Here is a 24852-nt window from a genome sequence, read left to right as displayed (position 1 = left end):
TTGTAAGACAGCTACCCATCCAGCTAAAGTACTGCTGCATTTTCTGTTTTTACTACATGAAAAAAGAATGTCCTTTTTTTTGTTTGTTTGTTTGTTTTTTCTTTGAGATGGGGTTTCACTCTTGTCACTGAGGCTGGAGTACAGTGGTGTGATCTCAGCTAACTGCAACTTCCACCTCCCAGGTTCCAGGGATTCTCCTGCCTCAGCGTCTCGAGTAGTTGGGATTACAGGCATGCCACCATGCCTGGTTAATTTTTGTATTTTTAGTAAAGATGGGGTTTCACCATGTTGGCCAGGCTGGTCTTGAACTCCTGACTTCAGGTGATCCACCTGCATTGGCCTCACAAAGTGCTGGGATTACAGGCGTGAGCCACCCTACCCAGACAAGTATATCCTTTTAAAACTACTTTTTGCAGTCAACATTATGCAAAATATCTTTAATGACTTTAATTTGTGATAGATGATTGCAGAGACTGAAGGTACTGAATTAATGTACTCTGTACTCAAAAACCAGACTTTATCTGGAGGAAAGAGCAAGGGAGTAAAGGAGCAAGAAAAAGACTGAGTAAAAGAGAAAGAAGCTGAACAAAGTATTAGCAAGTAATAAACCAACGTGTGTTTCCCCTAAGGGTTGTTGATTCCACATGGAGACAATTGACAATGTGCCTTCCGTTGTCAACCTTCCCAATTATTTTAGTTCCTGGAGTTTTCCAAATGCACAGAGTTTAACAAATTTGAAATATGTAACTTATTCACTGAGCCTTTTATTGAATAGTTCATTCTTATCCACACTTCTAGATGCAAATGTGTTAGGTGCCAAATTCCTGGAAGAAAAGAGTTATCCTTTTCTCAATAACGGTTTACGTGCATCAAATTCTTTGTGGCAAAATGGGCATATAAAGAACTAAATTAAAAATGTATGTCCTTAAAGCCTGCCCCTGTTTCTTCCTGCTGTAATATCAAACTAATTTGCTTAATGAGGTGACTTAAGAAAGGGGTAGTTCCTTATATTTCATTACTAGATTCTTAACTTTAGGGAATAAGCTGCTATTTGTGTCCAGAAACTCATTCTTTCTCCTAATTTTATCATGACTACCATGTGGTAAAAAGCCCTCAAACTTATCTATCATTTTTCTTCCTTTCTCTTTGGGCTTTGCAGTTTTATAATTCAGAACTATGAACTAGCTCCTGGAGACTTGGGAGAACTAACTCCACATAAATTTGAATAAGCAACAGCAACAACATTCTGTAGAATTTTCCAAGAACCTTCATTTGTGAAGTATTATACTAAGTTGTTTGATGTTAAGGGAGAAATCTACAAAACAATAAGAAAAGTGATAACCGAAAAAAAAATTAATCATGATAATTTAGGCAGATACTAGGTTAGCAATTTCCCTGATAAGATACAAATGGTTGAAAGAGGCAGGCTAAACAAATTAATACTCTAGATATAATTACAGAGCAAATAGTACTTAAAATGAATATTTTCTGGCATTTTGAAAGCATCTGCCCATCGACAAGGCATTCTTTTTTTTTTTTTTTTTTTTTTTTTCTGCTGCAAACATTTATTTAAAGAAAGGCAATTCCTTTAGTTTCACTATAGGTGCTTAGTTTATATAAAAATCAAAGCTGATACTTTTATCTTAAATAGATGCATCTGCTATATCCCCATATCTAAAATTATTTTTTATCTCTCCTTCCATCTGCATGCATGTAGGTAGATATTTGAAGCCATGTCACCATTGTTAACAATGTTTATTTTTGCAGTGGTGGGATTGAGGTAACCTCTGTTAAATTTACTCTTTACATTTTTTAGAGTTAACTTTTTATAACATGCATATTTTGTTTCTAAAAAGACAATAAGGCTATTGTACTTTAATAAAAATATTGTCAAATGTGAGTAATGATCAGTTTTTATAGTGAAAAATTCTTGTGGTTCCCCAGTGTATAAGAGAACTATCTTCTTTTTTTTTTTTTTTTTTAAATTATACTTTAAGTTTTAGGGTACATGTGCACATTGTGCAGGTTAGTTACATATGTATACATGTGCCATGCTGGTGCGCTGCACCCACTAACTCGTCATCTAGCATTAGGTATATCTCCAAATGCTATCCCTCCCACCTCCCCCCTCCCCACCACAGTCCCCAGAGTATGATATTCCCCTTCCTGTGTCCATGTGATCTCATTGTTCAAATCCCACCTATGAGTGAGAATATGCGGTGTTTGGTTTTTTGTTCTTGCGATAGTTTACTGAGAATGATGGTTTCCAATTTCATCCATGTCCCTACAAAGGATATGAACTCATCATTTTTTATGGCTGCATAGTATTCCATGGTGTATATGTGCCACATTTTCTTAATCCAGTGTATCATTGTTGGACATTTGGGTTGGTTCCAAGTCTTTGCTATTGTGAATAATGCCACAATAAACATACGTGTGCATGTGTCTTTATAGCAGCATGATTTATAGTCATTTGGGTATATACCCAGTAATGGGATGGCTGGGTCAAATGGTATTTCTAGTTCTAGATCCCTGAGGAATCGCCACACTGACTTCCACAATGGTTGAACTAGTTTACAGTCCCACCAACAGTGTAAAAGTGTTCCTATTTCTCCACATCCTCTCCAGCACCTGTTGTTTCCTGACTTTTGAATGATTGCCATTCTAACTGGTGTGAGATGATATCTCACAGTGGTTTTGATTTGCATTTCTCTGATGGCCAGTGATGATGAGCATTTTTTCATGTGTTTTTTGGCTGCATAAATGTCTTCTTTTGAGAAGTGCCTGTTCATGTCCTTCGCCCACTTTTTGATGGGGTTGTTTGTTTTTTTCTTGTAAATTTGTTTGAGTTCACTGTAGATTCTGGATATTAGCCCTTTGTCAGATGAGTAGGTTGCGAAAATTTTCTCCCATGTTGTAGGTTGCCTATTCACTCTGATGGTAGTTTCTTTTGCTGTGCAGAAGCTCTTTAGTTTAATTAGATCCCATTTGTCAATTTTGGCTTTTGTTGCCATTGCTTTTGGTGTTTTGGACATGAAGTCCTTGCCCACGCCTATGTCCTGAATGGTAATGCCTAGGTTTTCTTCTAGGGTTTTTATGGTTTTAGGTCTAACGTTTAAATCTTTAATCCATCTTGAATTGATTTTTGTATAAGGTGTAAGGAAGGGATCCAGTTTCAGCTTTCTACATATGGCTAGCCAGTTTTCCCAGCACCATTTATTAAATAGGGAATCCTTTCCCCATTGCTTGTTTTTGTCAGGTTTGTCAAAGATCAGATAGTTGTAGGTAAGCGGCATTATTTCTGAGGGCTCTGTTCTGTTCCATTTATCTATATTTCTGTTTTGGTACCAGTACCATGCTGTTTTGGTTACTGTAGCCTTGTAGTATAGTTTGAAGTCAGGTAGCGTCATGCCTCCAGCTTTGTTCTTTTGGCTTAGGATTGACTTGGCGATGCGGGCTCTCTTTTGGTTCCATATGAACTTTCAAGTAGTTTTTTCCAATTCTGTGAAGAAAGTCATTGGTAGCTTGATGGGGATGGCATTGAATCTGTAAATTACCTTGGGCAGTATGGCCATTTTCACGATATTGATTCTTCCTACCCATGAGCAAGGAATGTTCTTCCATTTGTTTGTATCCTCTTTTATTTCCTTGAGCAGTGGTTTGTAGTTCTCCTTGAAGAGGTGCTTCACATCCCTTGTAAGTTGGATTCCTAGGTATTTTATTCTCTTTGAAGCAATTGTGAATGGGAGTTCACTCATGATTTGGCTCTCTGTTTGTCTGTTGTTGGTGTATAAGAATGCTTGTGATTTTTGTACATTGATTTTGTATCCTGAGACTTTGCTGAAGTTGCTTATCAGCTTAAGGAGATTTTGGGCTGAGACGATGGGGTTTTCTAGATAAACAATCATGTCGTCTGCAAACAGGGACAATTTGACTTCCTCTTTTCCTAATTGAATACCCTTTATTTCCTTCTCCTGCCTGATTGCCCTGGCCAGAACTTCCAACACTATGTTGAATAGGAGCGGTGAGAGAGGGCATCCCTGTCTTGTGCCAGTTTTCAAAGGGAATGCTTCCAGTTTTTGCCCATTCAGTATGATATTGGCTGTGGGTTTGTCATAGATAGCTCTTATTATTTTGAAATATGTCCCATCAATACCTAATTTTTTGAGAGTTTTTAGCATGAAGGGTTGTTGAATTTTGTCAAAGGCTTTTTCTGCATCTATTGAGATAATCATGTGGTTTTTGTCTTTGGCTCTGTTTATATGCTGGATTACATTTATTGATTTGCGTATGTTGAACCAGCCTTGCATCCCAGGGATGAAGCCCACTTGATCATGGTGGATAAGCTTTTTGACGTGCTGCTGGATTCGGTTTGCCAGTATTTTATTGAGGATTTTTGCATCAACGATGCCTTGCATCGACAAGGCATTCTTTCAGACAGAAGCCACAAGGGCTCATCTTTCTCCTTGAACTGCACTCTGTGGTGTCTGATTTGGCCAGGCAGGCCTCGTCTCCTTCACAAGGCTGGCAGGGCAATCATATGTGGAGTCAGCTTTGCACAGCTAGCTCTGCTTATAGTGCTCCAAGGGCTTGATTTGGAGGCTTGGTTACAGCACGCTGCCACTTTAACCTCCAGCTCAGCTGCTTTTTTTAATCTGACATTATCTGCCATTAACACAGTGGTCATTTCTTCAGCATTTGTGACTACTTTCTACTGCACAGAACTTAGAGAAGAGAAGGGGTGATTCATTGACTCCTAACTTTCAATGGCCACATCAGGCAAGTTGCTTCACTTCTCTAAATTTTTCAGATATAAAATGAGACTGATCACTGCTGAAGTCCCCCACAGCTATTTCATTTACAACTTTTTTAGGTAACACATTTTTAAAAAGCCAGGTTCAACTGGTTATAATCAAAAGTAGCCATATGTGCATTTCCTTAAAAATACTATAATTGTGTCTAGGTCTTCAACAGAGGTTTGTCCAAATTTGTAACACTTTACATATAGAAATTAAAAATACAAAATAAATCCTCATCTATTTCTCTGTATTCCTTTGAGATAGTAAGTCAAGTGTTTTCATTCCTATTAAAGGAATTTTACAAACATCTTTATTATGTTCTTATCCCATTTGAAATATAAGTTTCTTCTGGAAAATTCAAAAGACAAAACAATGGTAGGAAAAGATATATGGATCCAACATGCATCCATGAAATAAATATTCCACAGCCCATTATCTTCAAAGCCAGATTGCTATGTCAAATATCTAGACAGCAAATGGTTGCAATGACATATTTTGCCTAAAAAGGAAAAGGATGGAAAAGAGAAGAGAGGAGAGTTCATCTTTTGAACATCTAGATGTGCTAAGTATTATGTTAGAGACATTTATATATCTATTTAATATAAATCCTTGCAAAGGTTTTGTAATGTAGTTATTTTTATTCCCGTTTTTATAGGGAAGTCAACTGAAGTTCAAAGAGATTGAATCCCTCGTTCCAGAATACACTGTTAGTAAGACCTAGAGTTTGAATACTTATCTGGCCACCCCAGAACCCAAGTCTTTTCCAAACCATTCCCAACATGCTGCCATGGGCTACCCTGGGAGGTGGTGATAGAAAGTGTGTGAAGCTATCTGCAACACACTGTGATGACAGAGTGGTTTTTCCCTGCTGACAGGATAAGCTTCTTTTAAACTCCCATCATCTGGACTGCTTCTCAAAGGGCATCTGTTCAGACCTAAGCCTCACATCCTCAGCAAGCTAGTGTACCGTCATTCTTAGGGGACCTTCGTTTCCTTAAATGTTAGATGGAATGAGGTCACACATCAGGCCCAGCATGACTGGTCTTTGTTTAATGTCTGATAATGCATTTGTCTTAAGGTCAAGTGGGATTATTACCAGAACTCTGCTGAAACATAAAAGGCAAATGGAAAAGTGACAAAAAGCAGGGTCAGGTTAGAACTCCAAAAAGAATTCAGAATGGATTTTATGTAGAAAATGCAAATGCCGGGGACAAAAAAAAAATAGAAATGTATTTTATGAGTGTCATAAAAAATGTGTTTAAAAAACAGATTTCAGTTATGCAAGGCAAAGGAATGACATCGAGAAAATTATTGCTTCTTTGCTATAGAAGGAGAAAACCCAGTAACAGATGGCATTGAAACAGGGATTTTTAAATAATTTTATCCATTCATATATTGTATTTTTATTGAAAAAAATAACTTACATCTAGGAAAGTATATGTGTTATGTCTGCACATACATAAGTATACAAGTCAGTGAATTTTCACAAAGTGAGCACACCCTGGTAACCACCACCTACATAAAGAAATAGCACATTTCCAGCATCTTAGAAGTCTGCCTCGTGCCCTGTCAGCCGCTACCCACTCCTCTCCAAAGTGACATTCAGGCTTCTAAAACTAGAGATCAGTTTTGCCTGTTTCTGACCCTCATATAAACAGAATCAGACAATGTGTGCTTTATGTCTAACTTCTTTTGCTGCACACACTGTTTATAAAATTTACGCATATTGTTGCATGTAGTAGTTGTTTAATTCATGTTCAGTGCTGAATGGTATGTCCTTCAATGAATAAAACATAATTTATTTATTCATTCTGTTTATAGACATTTGGATTGTTCCAGTTTTGACTATGAGGAGTGTTTGAGTATGCATATTCAGGTACATTACTCTGTTGCTCATCCATCTGTTACATATACAGCTAGGAATAAAACTGCTGAGTCAGTGTGCATTTGTTCAGTTTTAATATTTATTGTGAAAGAGTTTTCCAAAGTTTCTGTCCCAATTGTTACTTCCATTATCAATGTATGAGAATTCTCGGTGCTCCACACCATAGCCTGAGTTTGGGTTTGTCAATCTTTCACATGTTAGCCATTCTGGAGGGTGTGGAATGGTATCTTATTGTGAATTCAATTTATATTTCCCTGATAACAAATGAGGTTGAGAACATTTTCACATGCCTCCTGGCAATATGAATATTTTTTGTGTGTGTGAAGTGCCCATTCAAGACTTTTGCAACATCTTCTATTATGTTTTCTATCTTTTTCTTACTGATTTGTTGTATTTTTCCTTTTTCTTTTTTTTTGAGGCAAGGTCTCACTCTATCACCCAAGGTGGAGTGCAGCAGTGCCATCTGAGTTCACTAGAGCCTTGTATTCTTGGGCTCAAGCTATCCTCCTGCCTTGGCTTCCTGAAGCTGGAATGCAGGCACATGCCACCATGCCTGGCTAATTTTTTTAATTCTTGATATTCCTTTTATTTTCAATATGCCAGCTAGAGTCCTTTGTTGGTTTATGTGTTGAAAATATCTTCTCCTATTTTGTGGCTTGACTTTCTACTTCTTAATACTATGTTTTTATCAACAGAAGATGTAATATAATTCAATTTATCAATACTTTACCTTATGATGAGTAGTTTCTGTATCCTGCATAAGAAGGCATTCTCTAGTCTACGTATATAAAGATAGTTTTCTGGGTTATCTTTGTAAACTTTATTATTTTACCTTTCACATTTAGATTACAATACCACTTTGAATTGATTTCTGTGTATAGTAGGATTTTCCTTTGTCTTTTAAAAAATATCAAACATAGGAAATCACAGTAAAATGAGAAAAACAACTGAATTGTAAAGCAATCTGAAAATACTCTATGTTTGAATTCCTTGGATCGTTTTTTACAAAACATGTTGAAACCTGTCACTAAAGCATCAGCAGTTTTATTCTGAAAGGATAAGAAAGAGAAATACAACATTTTTTGAATGGTAAAAAATGCAAAACCTCTAAGTTATTTATTGCGGTAAGGGGGTAGGCAAATTCCTGTTCAGAATGAGTTCAGGAGCTTTAGCAAGAATTTTGGATTCAAAAAGAACTGGATTCATAGCTCTGCTCTGCCACTTACCAGGTGGCACTGCTGAGTTATTTACCTCACAGAGTTCTCATTCGTATCATGAAAAGAATATGCATCTCACTGGATTAAAGTGAAAAGGCAGTTAGACACATTTCTGTTTTATCACTGTGTCTCCAGCACTTGCAGCAGTATATGTCACATAATAGGAACTTAATACTGCATTCCCCTCTGTCTTATACTATTATTATTTCTTTGCTCTCTAATTAGAACAAGTGTAGAGCCATCATTGAGGAGAAAAGGCAAGACATCATAAGGTAACCTGGAAACCAGGAAAACCAAAGACCATTTACTTTCACAATTTTGTCTAAGCAAAATTGGATGAGTCAGCTTAATGTTAACACCCTGAAAAGAAAGTAGAACATCACCATTTTGAAATGTCCTTGAAGGGCCAAAAATAGAGTAATTTGCATGGTTTTACAAGCCCAAATACTGTTAGAAAGAACAGTTTAATTTCCCTTCCTGATATATGGCAAACTAATGTTGATAAAGGGAGGAAAGGGAAAACTGTACACATTTAATCTCTTTACACATCAAGAAAGCCTTTAATTTTATCCCACTGAACGTTCCTGCGAATATACTAGATTCTTAGGTTCCTCAAAGTGTGGTGCTTGGCCCAGGACCAGTAGCATCAACATCACCTGGGAGCTTATTAGAAACACAGACTTAGACCTACTGAGTCAGAACCTGCATTTTACCAAAATCCCCAGGTGAATCTTACGCACATTAATTTTGAGAAGCACTGAACCAGACAATTAAAATATCTACTGATCTGATAACCCACATTTTAAAAATAAAGTTAGGAGAGAGAGTAAGGATAGAAAGGGGGGTCAAACTAAATAAGTGATAACCAACCTATATCAGGTTCAATTTATCTGCTATCAGGTCATTTTGATTGCACATCCAGAATCTGAGCACTGCGTGCTCTCAGCCTGGGTTATCTGTCTTTCCAATTATCTTCATTTTTTGCCTCTTTTCTCCACAACTTCAAATAAAAGTCATTATAATAAAAATTGTTATTGAATCTTACTTTTACTTTTGATTTTTAAATTAGCTCCGAGGACTGCAGACAAACTGAAACAGAAAGAAAGAGGAGAGGAAAGGAAGGAGGCAAAGTCTGTAAAAGAAATTGCTGCTGACACACTGTCTTGATCCCTCATTCAGTCACTGATTTAGCCCAAAGCCATTCTCCTTCTCAATCTCTGACTTAGAATCCTAAACTATCTCTGCCTTCTATGCCCTCCCTTTAAAGAGAAAAACAGCATGAGTAGGTTGGGCTACAGCATGAATAGGCTGGGTTTTTGAAAAGTATTTTTTGTCTGTTGGTTTCTGGCAGTAAACTCTGGTGAGCTAAATAAATGAAGCAGGTGACTCAGGTCACTGTAGTGATCTGTGAATCTAAAAGTTTGTGAAGTACTAGATGGTTATGTCTACTCTGCTAAGTGAGTGCCCCAAAGATTAATCATTTATAGTTAACTGCCTTTGTTAGAGAATGTTTGTAAAATAGTGATAGTAATAACCATCACTAATATGTATAGTTTAATGAATATATGTCAGGCACTGTGCTAAGTGTCTTAGATATTTTCTCTCATTTAGTTTTCTCAGTAATATACTTGTATTAGTTTGCTCTCATACTGCTAAAATGAAATACCAGAGCCTGGGTAATTTCTAAAGAAAGACATTTAATTGGCTCACAGTTCTGCAGGCTGTACAGGAAGCATGGCAGAATCTGCTTCTGGGGAGGCCTCAGGAAACTCACAATCATGGTGGAAGGCAAAGGGGAAGCAGGCACATCTTACATGGCCAGAGCAGAAGGAAGTTGGGGTGGGGAGGTGCTACACACTTTTAAACAACCAGATCTCATGAGAACTCACTTGCCATCACGAGAACAGCACAGAGAAGACAGTGCTAAACCATTCCTGAAAGATCCACCCCCATGATCCACTCACCTCCCATCAGGCCCCACCTCCAACACTGGGGATTACAATTTGACATGAGATTTTGGCAGGGACACAGATCCAAACCATATCAATAATTAGGTGAGTTACAGAGACCTTATATTAGTATCATTTACTGGGTCCCCATGGTTAAGAGGAAAGTAAAAGTTACTATAACATGAGATATTAACTAATGACTTCCCCACTTGTAGAATGGCTTCCTACTCAAACATATGTCACTCTCACTTAATGCCTGCATCTATCCCAGTGCAAGAGCCAAAGTTTTTGTCCCTCAGTTTCTTCTTCATTGTATCAAACATCCAGTAAACACAGTGAAAACCAACAGCAAGGCACAATTGCAGGTCTTGATAAAGAAGGAGATTGATGAAATGGATAAAAAAATATGTTGGGATTCTGTTCACATCACTGGCTGAAGCATTGACAAATGAGGATCTGGCAGAGATTACAGTAGCTAACTACTGAAAAAGAGAAAATTAAAACTGTCGACAGGATATGTTCTTCACAAAGAATAATTTAAATATTAAGAGATTTCTATCCTGCTTTAAAAGCTAAGTCTCAAGTGAAGATTGTCTATCATATCATCATATAATTTTATCCCAAAAAATAGAGCAAAAATTAATATCTGATGCATTCTCATTTCTGCTAAGAAATAACATACCTTTTGCAATGTTAGCTATGAATTAGAATGAATTCATTTTCATATAGTCTAGCTCAAATTTTTTAAGATGAGTTTTCAAACTTTTTACAATTTGCTTTACAATTTTTATGCTATTTGAGGTAGCTACATTTTAAACGGGTTTTTCTTCCAGTATCAATCCTGCTCAAGTAAGGAGGCTTTGCTGTTTTATTATTACCCATTTTATATATGGGAAAACTGAGATTTTACATGATTCCATAATTTGACCAAGTTCACAGCCAGGCATCTCTTTTGCAAAATTTGGTCTTGGTCCTAGAAAGTATTACTTCCAAAATTAGAGTTCTAAAATCATTCTAATAATAAGAATTTGTAAAATGAAGTAAACAAGATGAGAGAGAAGAACTTTAAATCCGTGACTTCTAATGTTGTTGAAAGTTATTATGAAAATATGTTATATTACATAGGATCTATGGAACTCACTGAATATATTAATTAGGGTCAGAATGCCTCTTCTCCCATACAGAAATTGAATGCAACTGGCACTGAAAGAAAAATTCTTCTAAAAATATGACATTCAGTGGATGACTTAATACAAAGCAAACTTGAAAGATTTGACAATATCTGGAACCATAAAACCTTATCCTCCAGGCTGCACTCTGACCAACTTTATGGACTGTGAATATGTGATTGATTTATACATTCAAATTGAAACAAATGATGCAATACCAGCAGGAACTCTGGATTTGATCTTCCATTTACAGACGTACTTGTGAGTCCTAGACTTTACAAATGTACATGCCAATTGTAGCAGTGATAAGTTCCTTCATGATATAAACTGCATGATAAATGGGATATGCACTAGGCTTCACTAGTTTTAATTCTAATGCCTAAAACACATGGCTTTGTTCATTGCTCCTCTTCATGTATTTGAGGGAAGATAATCTTCCTCAAATTGTTAGTTGAATAAGCATAATATCATATCCTTGGGAGGACGGGGGAGAGAACTATTTTTATAGCCCATTATACGAGCTCCTGTCACAAAAATTAGATGTAATTTTACTAGAAATGCAGACAACAAAAACAAGAAATTTTACTGGTAAGAAAGATAGGCTTGAACTGGGAGGGCTAGTTGCTTGCTAACATCAATCTAGAGAATAACTAAGAATGTCAGCCCCTTTCTTTAAAACAGTCAGAGTTGTAACAAAGAAATTGCAAAACACAAAATAAAGTGTTTTATAATAAAAATGCATGAGTCTGGATCGGTGGGTAACCATACATCACTGATGAGACATATTTAAGCTAATAACTCCCAAGACTTTATCTGTTGTATGAGTTATTCTACCACATACATAATTCTCTTTACTCCCCTTTTCCTCACTGTATATTAACAGGCAGAAGTATAAATGCTGGCCGGGTGCGGTGGCTCACGCTTGTAATCTCAGCACTTTGGGAGGGTGAGACAGGCAGAGTACGAGGTCAGGAGTTTGAGATCAGCCTGGCCAACACAGTGAAACCCTGTCTCTGTTAAAATAAATAAATAAATAAATACAAAAATTAGCTGGGCATAGTGGCAGGCACCTGTAATCCCAGCTACTTGGGAGGCTGAGGCAAGATGATTGCTTGAACCCAGGAGGCAGAGTTTGCAGTGAGCTGAGATCGCGCCACTGCACTCCAGCCTGGGTGACAGTGTGAAACTCTGTCTCAAAAAAATAAAAAAAAAAAAAAATAAAATATATAGATAGATAGATAGATAAAATGCTTTTTACTTTTGAACGCTAGAACAAAATTAAAATAATTGTGAATATTAGTAAAAATTATATGGTGTTTAATGCTTAGTTGTACATATTTATGAGCATGATGACAACATTATTTAAGCTAAATATTCAGCTATGCACACTCGTAAGAGTAAAGTTATATTTAAGCTAGGATGTTGAAGGTAAGGTTGTGTAGAATGGGTAGATTAGGTTATACACAACTATGTAAGCACATGATAGCTTAAAGGAAGGGTCAAAGGGTCTTTGAGGAGCGAATAGTTTAATGTCTCAACAATAATAATAACAATAATGAAAATTACAGTTATACCAATATAGTTCCAGGGTGAATAAATGGTAAATCAATGAATGAAACATTCAGTCAATGACTAAGCTAAAAGCCTCCAAACAAAACTGAGAAATGCTTAAAGTGTTTGAAGGCAAGATCTTTAGATGAATATTTACATAAGCATGGAAAAACGCATAGCAACCACTTCATCAGAATATACATGGAAATGTCAACAGAAGACTCTCAAAATCCCTAACACAGCAGATAATGGCCTGAAGCATCTGGCCATATCTTATCAGCTTGCAGAATCCATCTGGACAAATCGTTCTTGTCATTTTTTATGTAAACTGGAATAATCCTCTCTTTAACTAGAAACTAAAGTGCTGGCTACAATCACAGTCACCTCATTTGTGGTTTGTAAGACTCAACCAAGGGAATGTGTGCAGAAAAGTACAAACAGCCACTATAACAAATGTCACTCCACCCTACCACATGTTCAAATAAATTTACCTAGTTTTTAAAACCTACTACAAATGCTGAACACCACGTTGGGGAGCAGAAAATTAAGTTCTCAAATAATACTAAGTTGGGTGGGTTAAGCATTGACAAAAACAAGCTAATTACCAGGAAAGATTGGTTATGAATATAAGAAAAAAATAGTCTAAAGAGTCACAAGGGACTATAAATTAACTGTGTTATCCCCATCGCTAACTATATACTGTCATGTAACACTTACAAGTAGGATGGATGGGAAGATGAAAGCTAGAAAATATTTTCCCCTCTAAATTAACATAGGTTAAATCTTGATTCAGAAGTTTGCATTTGGGAGGCTTATACTGCAAAAAAAAAAAATTGAAATATAAGTGACAATCTTAGGAAGAATAAGAAATAATTTAAAATATGACAAGCTCTATGAAACATTAAAGATGCTTAGATAAGAAAAAGGATTGTTCTGTTTTCTGAAATGTGTAACCCCCACTTATTTCAGCATAATATAAAATGAAATATTCACTTGCTGATTTTAGAGAGAATGGAACTTTTTATAACCTTTTTATGGGAGGATGCTATCAAATCCTGTATAACCACAATAAGATATCAGTTCATACTAAGACAGCTATAATTTAGAAGATGGACCATAACAAGTGTTGGCAAGGATGTAGAGAAATTGGAACCCTCATACATTGCTTGTGGGAATGTAAAATAGTGTGATCATTATGGAAAATGATTTGGTGGTTCCTCAAAAAGTTAAGCATGGATTTGTCATATGACCCAGCAATTCTACTCCTAAATATACAAGAAAATTTAAAATATATGTTTACACAAAAACCTGCACATGAATGTTCACAGCAGCATTATTCATAATAGCCAAAAAGTGGAAAAATCAATTGAAGAATGAATAAACAAAATGTGGTATGCTCTTATGATGAAATACTACTCAGTCCTAAAAAGAAATAATACATGTTACTACATAGATGAACCTTGAAAACATTATACTGAATGAAAGAAACCAGACACAAAAGGCTACATATTGTATAATTTCATTTATATTAAATGTCCAAAATAAGCAAACTATTAAGACAGAAAGTCGATTAGTTGGGCTGCATGGGAGGCAGTGGGAAGTGACAACTAAATGGGTCAGGATTTATTTTGAAAGTAATGAAAATGTTCTGAAATTGGATAGCGGTGATGGTTGCATGATTTTGTTTTAGAATATACTAAAAACCATTAAATTATATACTTTATTTGTTTGTTGCTTGTTTATTTTTGAGACAGAGTACCCAGGTTGGAGTGCAGTGGCGTGATCTCGGCTCACTGCAACCTCCACCAGGTTCGAGTGATTCTTGTGCCTCAGCCTCCACAGTAACTGGGACTACAGGCATGCCCCACTGTGCCTGGCTAATTTTTGTATTTTTTGTAGAGACAGGGTTTCTCCATGTTGGCCAGGCTTGTCTCGAACTCCTTACCTCAAGTGATCCACCCACCTCAGCCTCCCAAAGAGCTGGGATTATAAGTGTGGACCACCACACCCAGCCTTAATCATACACTTTAAAAAGGTGAATTTTATGGTATATGAATTATATTTCAATTTAACAGAAAAACTTGTATATGTGGGAAGTAACTAATTTTAGAAAAATAACTATTATATTTTAGAAAAAGAAATTTTGTCTTATAATCTAAACTTCTTCAGCTTATAAAATATCCATCAAAAGGATAGTGCACATCAGCTGTTCCCTGTTCTGTAGAAAAGATGAAATAAAAATAAAAATGCTAAAATTATAAGCTTCATAATACATGGTTTCTTCCTGTATAAATTTTCCTGTCCAGTGGAGTAGGCAGACATACAGACAAATAATGACATGACATGAGATACATGGAAATAAATAAAGAGATCTATACAAGGTATGATAACAGAGGAGAGAGGATATACATCTGAGTGGCATCAGGGCTTAAGAAGCATCAAAGATAGTATAATTTCATCTGAGTCTTGATGAAAGAATGCATATTCACCAGACACACAAGGTGAAGGCCAAGCATTTCAAGTTGTGGTAACACATGCAAGACAGAGATCTGGAAGAGCATTTCAGCTTCGTAGATCTGCAAGTCTTTCTGTTGGGCCAGAACATAAGAGCTTTTGCAGACAAGCTGATGAGGGTTAAGAGGTATTATTCTTACAATGAAAGCAACCATAACCTCCCTCATGGGAGATAGAGTCATCAAAGATATTGTTCAAGGATGTGAAATATTCAGATTTCAATTTAGATAGATTATGCTGGCAGAAATGTAGGGCAAGAATTGGAGGAATCCAAGAATGGAGTCCAGGAGATCCTTAGAGAATAAATGGTTAAGCCAAGGAAATGATGAAGTGGAATAAAGATAAGGTGACCAGCTACAGAGGTACTTAGAAAAGCATGTGAACTGGGGAAAGAGGAGGAATTGAGAATGACTCATCTCTGACTTAGGCAGGAAGAACAAGGTTTGTTTGTGTTTTTTGAATTTCTAATAAAATTGCATTTAAACTTTAATATGGAATTTGAGGTGTCTGTTCCAGGTATAAGAAACCTAGAAGGCAGAGCTTTGAGTTTTCAGTTTAGTGAAGAAAGTCTGGGCTGGAGATATGAATTTGAGAGGGTTTAGAATATACCCCAAGTAGTGGCAATGAATGAGGTTGCCCAGGGAAAACAGAAAAAAGGACAGAAACCATCAGAAGCCCAGATTAGAGGTAAGACAGTACAGAGATGGCACATATTTCTCAATAAGTATTTGTCAAATAAATGGGCATATAAAAATCATATTTGCTTCCAAGGATAGCAGACAGGGTGAGGGGAGGAATATGGAATCAAAAGAGGTGCTATCAAATCTTTTCTAATTGTTTGTATATCACAATGAGAAATAAAAATCCATTTTTCTCAACATTGTCTGGACATATTATGTTGGGAGTTTTCAGCTCAGAGATGAGATTGCCAAAAAATAAGTATGAATAGAGAGAAGGGAGCTGAAGACTGAGTCCTGGTCAGGAGGCAGAGGCAGCTCAAGCAACAAAGACAGACAAGGCAGCCAGTGAAATAGGGCTCAAAGCACATCAGTGTAGTGATTTGAAAACCAAATGAAGAAAATGGTGAACGGATGGTCAGCTGTGCCAAATGCTGCTGATAGGTCAAGTTAGATGAGGACTGAGAATTTTATGCTGGATGTGGCAAGACAGAGGTCATTTGTGACCTTAAAGAGTGCTTTTCTGTGGAGTGGAAGGGAAGAAAGCCTAACTGCAGTGAGTTCCAGAGAGAGAGTTCTGTGAGAGAGTAAAATAAATTTGGCAAATACCTTAAAAAGAATATTTAAAAAGTTACATAGATGGGTAAATAGATAGCTGGACTCCAGTTTTGCTTAAATGGGATTTACATATCCAGATAAGATTATGTAAGATTTTATTAAAATTCTACAAACTGACAGGTATAGAAAGATATTTGTTTTGAAACATTTTGTAGAAATATTGCTTAAAAAAATCAAGCAGGTTCAGGTAAAAGACCCAGGCAGAGAATGAGGAGGAGAAGAAAAGAGAAAACAGGGAATTCTACCATAAAGGGGGAGCAGAAAAATGGGCAAAGCTGAGGTGGGATGTGGAGTGGAGGGAGGGCTCTTCATAAATATAAATAAATATATATAATATATATTACGTGTAATATACACACACACATACATATATATATAAAAGATTGGAAGGTATCACAGCATGTATTGATGCTTTGGGGATGAAATAAAGTGTGATTATACAGAAGAGGCAGGGGATCAGCAGAGGCTCACAGAAATTAAGGAGGAACAGGACCTGGTACACAAGCAGAGAGGCAAGAGCCATGCTTATCCCCTAGAATGGCAGGAAAGGCAGAGCATGTGGGTCCGGCTGTAGGAAGGGTAATAGATTTGGGGGAATGTAATTTTGCAGATAAGGAAAAAAGAGAGTAATAAATAACTTGCCAAGAACCAGGAAACCAGAATAGCTAATTTAATATCCATCTCAAAATTAATGTGGCATATGTTAAATGTTGATCTAAATGGGACATAGTATCATTATTTAAAAATAATAGTATTATCTTTGTAAAGTAGTTCTAGTCTCTTTGTAAGTGTAAGAACAAAACGCTATAAAAGTTTGAATATAGGTGGAAGCAGTTGGTTTTAACATACCAAATAATGAAAGCATTTACATGGGAATCCATGTGAAGGAACTTCTAATACTACTGCAGGATTTCTATGGTCAGTTGACTAGCCTGACGTTAAACAGGAAGCCATCATAGCAATATTTATTTTAGGGATACACATCCAAATCAAACAAGCTCAGAGGGATACACTTCCTTGCAAAATGAATGGAAAATAAATAGTCTAATAGCTATCTTCCCAGTAATAGTATATTTTCACAAATCACTTTTAAATAATGACGATTTTAGATAGGAAGTATTCATAATTCTTCATCAATGAATACACAAATAGATGAATAAATCTTAAAGAAACATTATGGACCTTTCTGGATCCTATGAATAGTTGAATTATTCTCAATAAATGACTTACCTGCCCTTCTAGAACATTGCCCGTTTGGGTCCTAAAGCAGCAAAAACAGTTTTATAAATTCTAAATCCTTTAGCTTTTGTAAAATCATAATAATAATATATGGGATAAATCTATCTGAATAGAGTCACATTTTTACTAGATACTGGGAAAGGCTTGAACAAGCAAGGTGATATGGATTTCAAAAGGCATTTAGGAGATATTTTATCTCTTAAATTTAAACTTAATAGTGGATACGATTATCATACCTATTCAGGTTTTTACTGACTTGTTTTGCAACTACATTTTCTTTACAGTTAATAATTAGGTTTCCTTTAAATTAAAAGGTTTGGATACTGTTTCTACCTTTTATAAGGGGATAATGTGGCTTAAATAATCTGGGCTTTTAAGTCCAACAGGGAAAATAATTGTATTTAAATAAAGCACTTTGTATATAGTGATAGTCAATAAATATCTGTTAATTTGGTTTCAAGATTGTAGCTATTTCACATGATGTAATAAATGTTTAACATAATGAACTATGAGTTCAAGGATGAGTTGGAAAACAGTTGCTATAAGATTCATCAGGGACAACACAGTGAACAAATTCTGACCAATAGATTGGATGTCCTACTTTTTATTGAATTATTTAAAAGATAAATTTATTGTTTATTTTAGTAAATGCAAAATATTAAGACAAAATCTCTCTGGAATTCCAAAAGCCAATATTCTAGCTTTCATAAGAGCGGGATTAGTTTTTACCACTTTACTCCAAATAAATATGCCATGAATACTAGTTGGGATGGAAAATAAGCAAACTTAAGGAGACATAAAAACTAATTGCTTTTTGTTTCGTTTTTGAGATGGCGGTCTCACTCTGTTGCCCAAGCTGGAGTGCTGTGACCTATCATAGCTCACTTCAGGCTTAAACTCCTGGGCTCAAGTGATTCTCCTGCCTTAGCCTACCAAGCTTTTAATATATTTTTTAAGAGATGGGGATCTCACTATGTTGTCCAAGCTGGTCTTGAATGCCAAGCAATCCTCCTACCTCAGCCTCCTGAGTAGCTGGTATTACAGGTTTGAGCCACTGCACCTGGCCCAAAAATTGCTTTAAAAAATATATATAGTAACTTGATTATAGGCCATAAGTAATCATTTAACAAATAAAAACTTTTAAAGTTTTTAAGTAAATTAGGTTCCTATTTTATACTCTATAGTATATTCAAGGCATGAGCTTACTTTTGGAATATAAATATAAATAAAATGATAATTCACAAATTGCTAATTGCTCTTCCCTGCTAGGTCTTTGAACAAAATGCACACGGCATTTTAGGTTAATTGCTTAAGATAGTCTCAATTTGAAACCCCATATTGATAGCTCTGTGATCATTTAAATTCAGAATATCTTTTTAAAATTATGTATATTTTCATCATCTACTTAAGGGTCAAATGTTGTTTTTGAGCTTAAAAAGTATCATTCCTACTTGAAATAAATTTTAATGGCTGTGATTCCAGTGGTCTTTAAAGGTGCATTAAAAGTAATTTGTGGTCTTGGCTTAATTTGTTGGCTTTTTAAAATCTTTTAAGCCTTTTTTAAAAAATTGTAGTAATTCCATATGGTGTTAAAATATGCAAAGGTTATACAGGAATTCATACATAAATTATGTACCCATCTTCACTCTTCACTTTTCTTTGCCAAATACATTATTACTTGAGTTTCCTGCTATCACAGGATACATATAATTTCACAAAACATACAATATACAATGTTAGGGAACTAGAACTTGATGACTTCAGATGCACAGGCATATTTGAATTGCTAAGTTTTTAAACTAATGTGGTCTTCAGAAGGGCTGTATTTGACTTGGCAGGCCCCTATGTATAAACTTCTGGGTTTGCAAGACAGTCCTACCATTTTGATACCATGAGTCAGGCCTGTCTTTTTTTAATGTGTTGTATTGACTCAACACCAGAGTTATATTTACAGCAGAACTGTTGATTAGAATAAAATGTGGATGGTGTATCGGTTAGAATAGTTTCACCTACAAATAACAGAAAGCCCAACTCAAACTAGCCTAAACAATCAGGTATTAATTGGCTTCTCTTCTAGAAGAGAGACTGGAAATATTTTACTTCTGGAAGAAGAGAAGGAGGGCAGGTGATTTTATTCTGTGGTTCTAGCTCATTGCTCTGTTCTTAATAGAAGCTTCATGTTCAGGGTAGTAGCAAAACAGCTATAGAAGGATCCTGACAATGTTCGAAGAAGAGGGTCACGCTGAGAATCTCTCTCATTACAATGATGAGTGCTTCTCAAAGAATCCTTTGAAAATCCACCCTAATATTATTAATTGGGTCACACATCATCTTCTGTACCAATCACTGGCTCTAGGAATGAACTTAGCCTTAGATACAGCAAAGTCATCCCTGGATCCAGCAGTGAAGTCAGGTCCTCCTTAGGCCCACGTGAGGTGTGAGACAGTAGAAGATACCTGCATAAGGCCTGGATATTGTTAGATGAAGGAAAATAATGAATGCCAGTAGAGAGCAGAAACGTCTATGTCAAATGGTGATTGGTGGTCACATGTAAAATGTAGCCCTCCAAAAATCAAAAGCAATACTCTTCCATACATAAAGGATTTTTATTCTGTAGCTGTAGAATGACTCAGAGTTGGGAGACTTTTTGCAATTCCATCTTTCAAGTTCATGGGGTGCTTTTAAACTTTTTTTGAAAGGGGATACATACCAGGTCAGTCATTCTGTAGCAACTATTTTTTAAATCAGTCTGTAACTTTGGAAATGGTATCAAACATTCCATTTGTTTCCCCTATTTGTTACTGTGCATTTCAAAGTATATATTTGCTAACCTTTATTCAACCAAACTTTAACAAGCACTTCCTATATTTAATGCATAATACTGGGTGTTTTTAAATACATCTATTATACATGTTTGACACATGTATGATTCATGTTAAATTGGTAGAGGAGGTGGAGTTTAAGATGGATATGCTGAGCTACTTGCTAATAGGAATGAGTGATTTATTGTCGCAAAATAAGAGATATTCAAATTGTTGTTACATTACATCTTCTATTTATATTATATTTTGATTTTGTCCCTAGACTAGCTACATTTAAGCATCCTACTAGTAGTATTCATACTTCACTTGTCACTTGATTTGTGTGACCTTAATTGATGTTTATACAACCCATTATATGATTAGAGATCATCCTCATAACCATCTAGAAGAAATTCTTAAGCTCTGTAAACCTACTTCCTCATTTATAAAATGGAAAGAAAATCTACCTTACTGAATTGTGGGAAAGTTTAAATGAGATGAGGTGTGTAAAATCTTAGGGCCATGTCTGACATAAAGTATTCCCTCAACAGGCCAAGTGCGGTGGCTCACGCCTGTAATCCCAGCACTTTGGGAGGCTGAGGTGGGCTGATCACAAGGTCAGGAGTTAGAGACCAGCCTGACCAACATGGTGAAACCTTGTCTCTACTAAAAATACAAAAATTAGCCAGGTGTGGTGGCGCATACCTGTAATCCCAGCTACGCAGGAGGCTGAGGAAGGAGAATCATTTGAACCTGGGAGGCAGAGGTTGCAGTGAGCCAAGATTGCACCACTGCACTCCACCCTGGGTGACAGAGCAAGACTCTGTCACAAAAAAAAATAAATAAATAAAAAATAAAAAGTGTTCCCTCAATAAAAGATAAGCAACTTTTGGGAAATGCCTATTGATGGAGACTCCCAATTAAAGAAGTTAACATTCTAAGGGTAGGAGGCATATAAATGCAAGTCCTTTAATTTCATAGTACTGTATTACAAAATTACTGTAATTACTGTGTGTGTGTGTGTGTGTGTGTGTGTGTGTGTGTGTGTGTGTTTGTTAACGGCAAGAGTAAAGAATATGGAGACTGGTATAGTCTAGTTTAAATTTCCAAAAGTACCAAAAGCATAGGCTAGAAATCTCTTTGTAAATTTTCTGACACTAAACAAATGTTGTCTGTAGCTAGTATGACCTGCTCCAAAAACTCAGAGAATGAAACAATTGTACATATTTCTTATTTTATCCTAATCATTCAATCAAAAAAATCTTTTTAATAGATAGCCCAGCATACCCTCTTAAACTCTACCCCATCTTTTCCCTTACCCTGACCTTCTTTTCCCATTTACAGAGAACCTTCAGGGATTGTTCAATCCTGAATTGGTCAATCCTTGCCCAGAGACCAGGGGGAAAGGGAACTGAGGTCCAGTCAGCCTACTATCACCAGTTTTTCATTGCCACGTGTCACTGTTGAAACTTGGTCTTGTCAGTTCCTCAGACCCTTGCTGGGCTGGTCCAAGCCTCTGCTCTGGCTTCAGGGATTCCTCTCACTTGGATTCCTGGAGTTCTCTTTGTTCACAATGTCTTGTTCAGTCATTATTCCCCAAAAACTTGATACTACATCTGGGCCGCTGGAGGCCGAGAGGCTTCTTGCTTAAATAACAAGCTATGTCACACCAGTCCTTCCCCATAACAACACCTGGAATCTTAAGTTTAGCCTGGATTGTCCAAGGCCATCCACTTTCTTAAAAAAACAAACAAACAAACAAACAAAAACTTTGTACCTAGGCATGCTATTGTCCTTTTTTGTTGCCACGTGTTGGTCAGAATCATCCTAGTCTTCCCTGACAGGTCCCTCTAACTCCAAATTTCTGGACACATGTCTTGGTCCCCATCTCACTGAGCTCCTGGGCTCCTCATGCAAACTACACATCAGGGTTTCTAAAGAATAACAATATGGAATGCCTCCTCATCCTATATTCACATAACTAGGGAAACCACTCTTAGTGGTTTCACATGGCTACTGTGACAAATTAGCAGCAATGTATTGGCTTAAAACAATACAAACTTACTCTCTTACAGTTCTGGAGATCAGAGGTCAGAATTGAGTCTTACAGGGCTAAAATTAATGTGTCTGCTGGTCTGATTCCTTTAAAGAAGGCTCAATTCTTTGCCTCTTCCAACTTTCAGAGGTTTCTGGAAATCCTTGGATCACAGCCATATTCAATTGTTACATGGTCTTCCATTCTATATCCAACCACCACTACGTCCAATCTCCATTTCTAAATTACATCACCTTCTCCTAAATTTAGCCCTCCTATCTCCATCTTATAAGAATGCTTGTGATACTTTAGGATAATCTGGCTAATACAGGATAATGTCCTCATCTCAAAATGCTTACCTTAATCACATCTGCAAAGTGTCTTTTACTATGTAAGGTAACAGGTCCTGGGGACTGGGATGTAGACATCTTTAGGGGCCCACTATTCTGTCAACCACACCACTCAAACAATTCTTTTCACAGCAAAGATTACTTCAGGGAGACTTTCTGTTTTCACCCTAGGCGTAGTGGGAAGAAGCAGAATTCAAAGATATGTCTCAATGGGCATTTCCTTTAAATTTCACATTAACCTGCATCCTGATTTGCACTTTCTTAGCCACATGGCAGAGGGAGAAAATGTATCGAATGTATCAAAACTGCAGTTTTTGTATCCAGTAGGTTACTAAATAACATATAATTAGAGGAAACTATGATCAAAGGCATGATTAGAATATAAAATTCAAAATGTGCCCTTTCCATAGTCTATCCTGGGCCTCTCCTACTTATTGCTTGGTCTTCTGAAACCCAGGAATCAGACCATCCCTTACAGGTCTCTGATTGGGTTCAAGCCTGTCTACCTTTGAAGGACAAACTGCTAAGTAGGTTAAACTATTTCAGTTGGGCACCAAAGACATACTACCACGAGTTGTACCGAGCAACATGCCTATCTCAAAGGTTTTGCTGACTTTATATTTATTTATTATTTTTTATTGACAAAAATTCCATATATTTATCATATACAACATGATGTTTTGAAATAATATATACCTTGTGGAATGGCTAAATCAAGCTAATTAACATGTGTGACTTTATATTTTTGTCTTGGCTTTTCTCAGAACAACAACAACAAAATTTAATGTTAACCAATTAGAATACCCATTCCTCTTAAGTATTTTATGCAATCCTAACTTCAAACATAACCAACAATAAAAATAAGGAGTAACATTTTTGGTCATTTAATATAAGCATTTATTCATTAGTAACTTTATTGGAAAGTACCCAGAATACTAGGTTGAACTAGATGAAATTGCTAATATTTGCCCAGTATTTTGATAATTTCATATGACTCAACTTATTATAGAGTCTGTCAATGATGGCATTACAAACTCCAGCAGCATTCACCTGAAGCTCTACAAGGAACAATTGATGACCTTCCAAAATACATTCCTTGCTCACCCCCAACTCCACTCCCAGGAATATGTTGGTGTGTTGGGTATCTTCTGTTTGCCTGCCCGCACCCATCATCCACCCTATCCTTTGATCCCAGGAGGCTGACCTGTATGGATTGTTCTGGCCTTATGGCATCCAGTTGGGATAGAAAAGCAGAAGATCAGAGGGCAAGAGGGCAGCAAGATAGCAGTGTTAATCCACCCTCCTCCTACTCCCCTGGGTCATCCCTGGTTATTTGCAGTCCTTTCTAAAGGTCACAGCTCTTGTCAGACACTCTACAAACAGCTGCCCTTGGAGTTCTGTTAATTTCTCTTTTCCCTTGCTTCTTCAGTTCTAGGAGACGTAATGGCTCTCTGGTGTTGCTAGTCCTAGGGTTCTAAATAATCTCTTATTTTTTGTTTCTTTGATCCCTCTCCTGTACTTTTATAAATAATCCTTTCACCTCATTTTAGCTTACCTTCTATTTTCTTCAGAAATCTTGACTGAACCCAAGAGAAGTTTTCTAAAATAGTAACTCCCACACGTGAAACTGCATTTCATTTTGTGGGTACCATTTCTCCAAGCACCTCTGGACTCAGATACAGGGTGAGGGATTGTGAAGGATATTCTAGGCGGCAGACCCAGCCAGGACTACACGGGAGTTAATGAGCCTTCAGATGATTCCAATTCTGAGCCTTCAAGTTTTCTATCTGAGACCCCACATGTAGTGGGTTAGAGACTCTGCGGTGTGGTACCCTATCTGAATTCCTGAACTACAGAAACCATGAGAGAGAAAAATTTGTTTTAAGCCACTAAATTTTGGGATAATTCATTACATGGTTACATAGCAACAGAAACTACTGTACTTGTCCTCTCTTGTGTCTATCATCTGAGGATCTCTCAACCTCTTTCTCTCTCCCTCATCTCTGATGCCTGTTGAGAATAGGAGGCATCAGCATTCGATGAGCCCA

This window comes from Pan paniscus, chromosome 3 (assembly GCF_029289425.2).
Source record: "Pan paniscus chromosome 3, NHGRI_mPanPan1-v2.0_pri, whole genome shotgun sequence".
Lineage (NCBI taxonomy): Eukaryota > Metazoa > Chordata > Mammalia > Primates > Hominidae > Pan > Pan paniscus.
Note: the sequence above shows the minus strand (reverse complement) of the source record.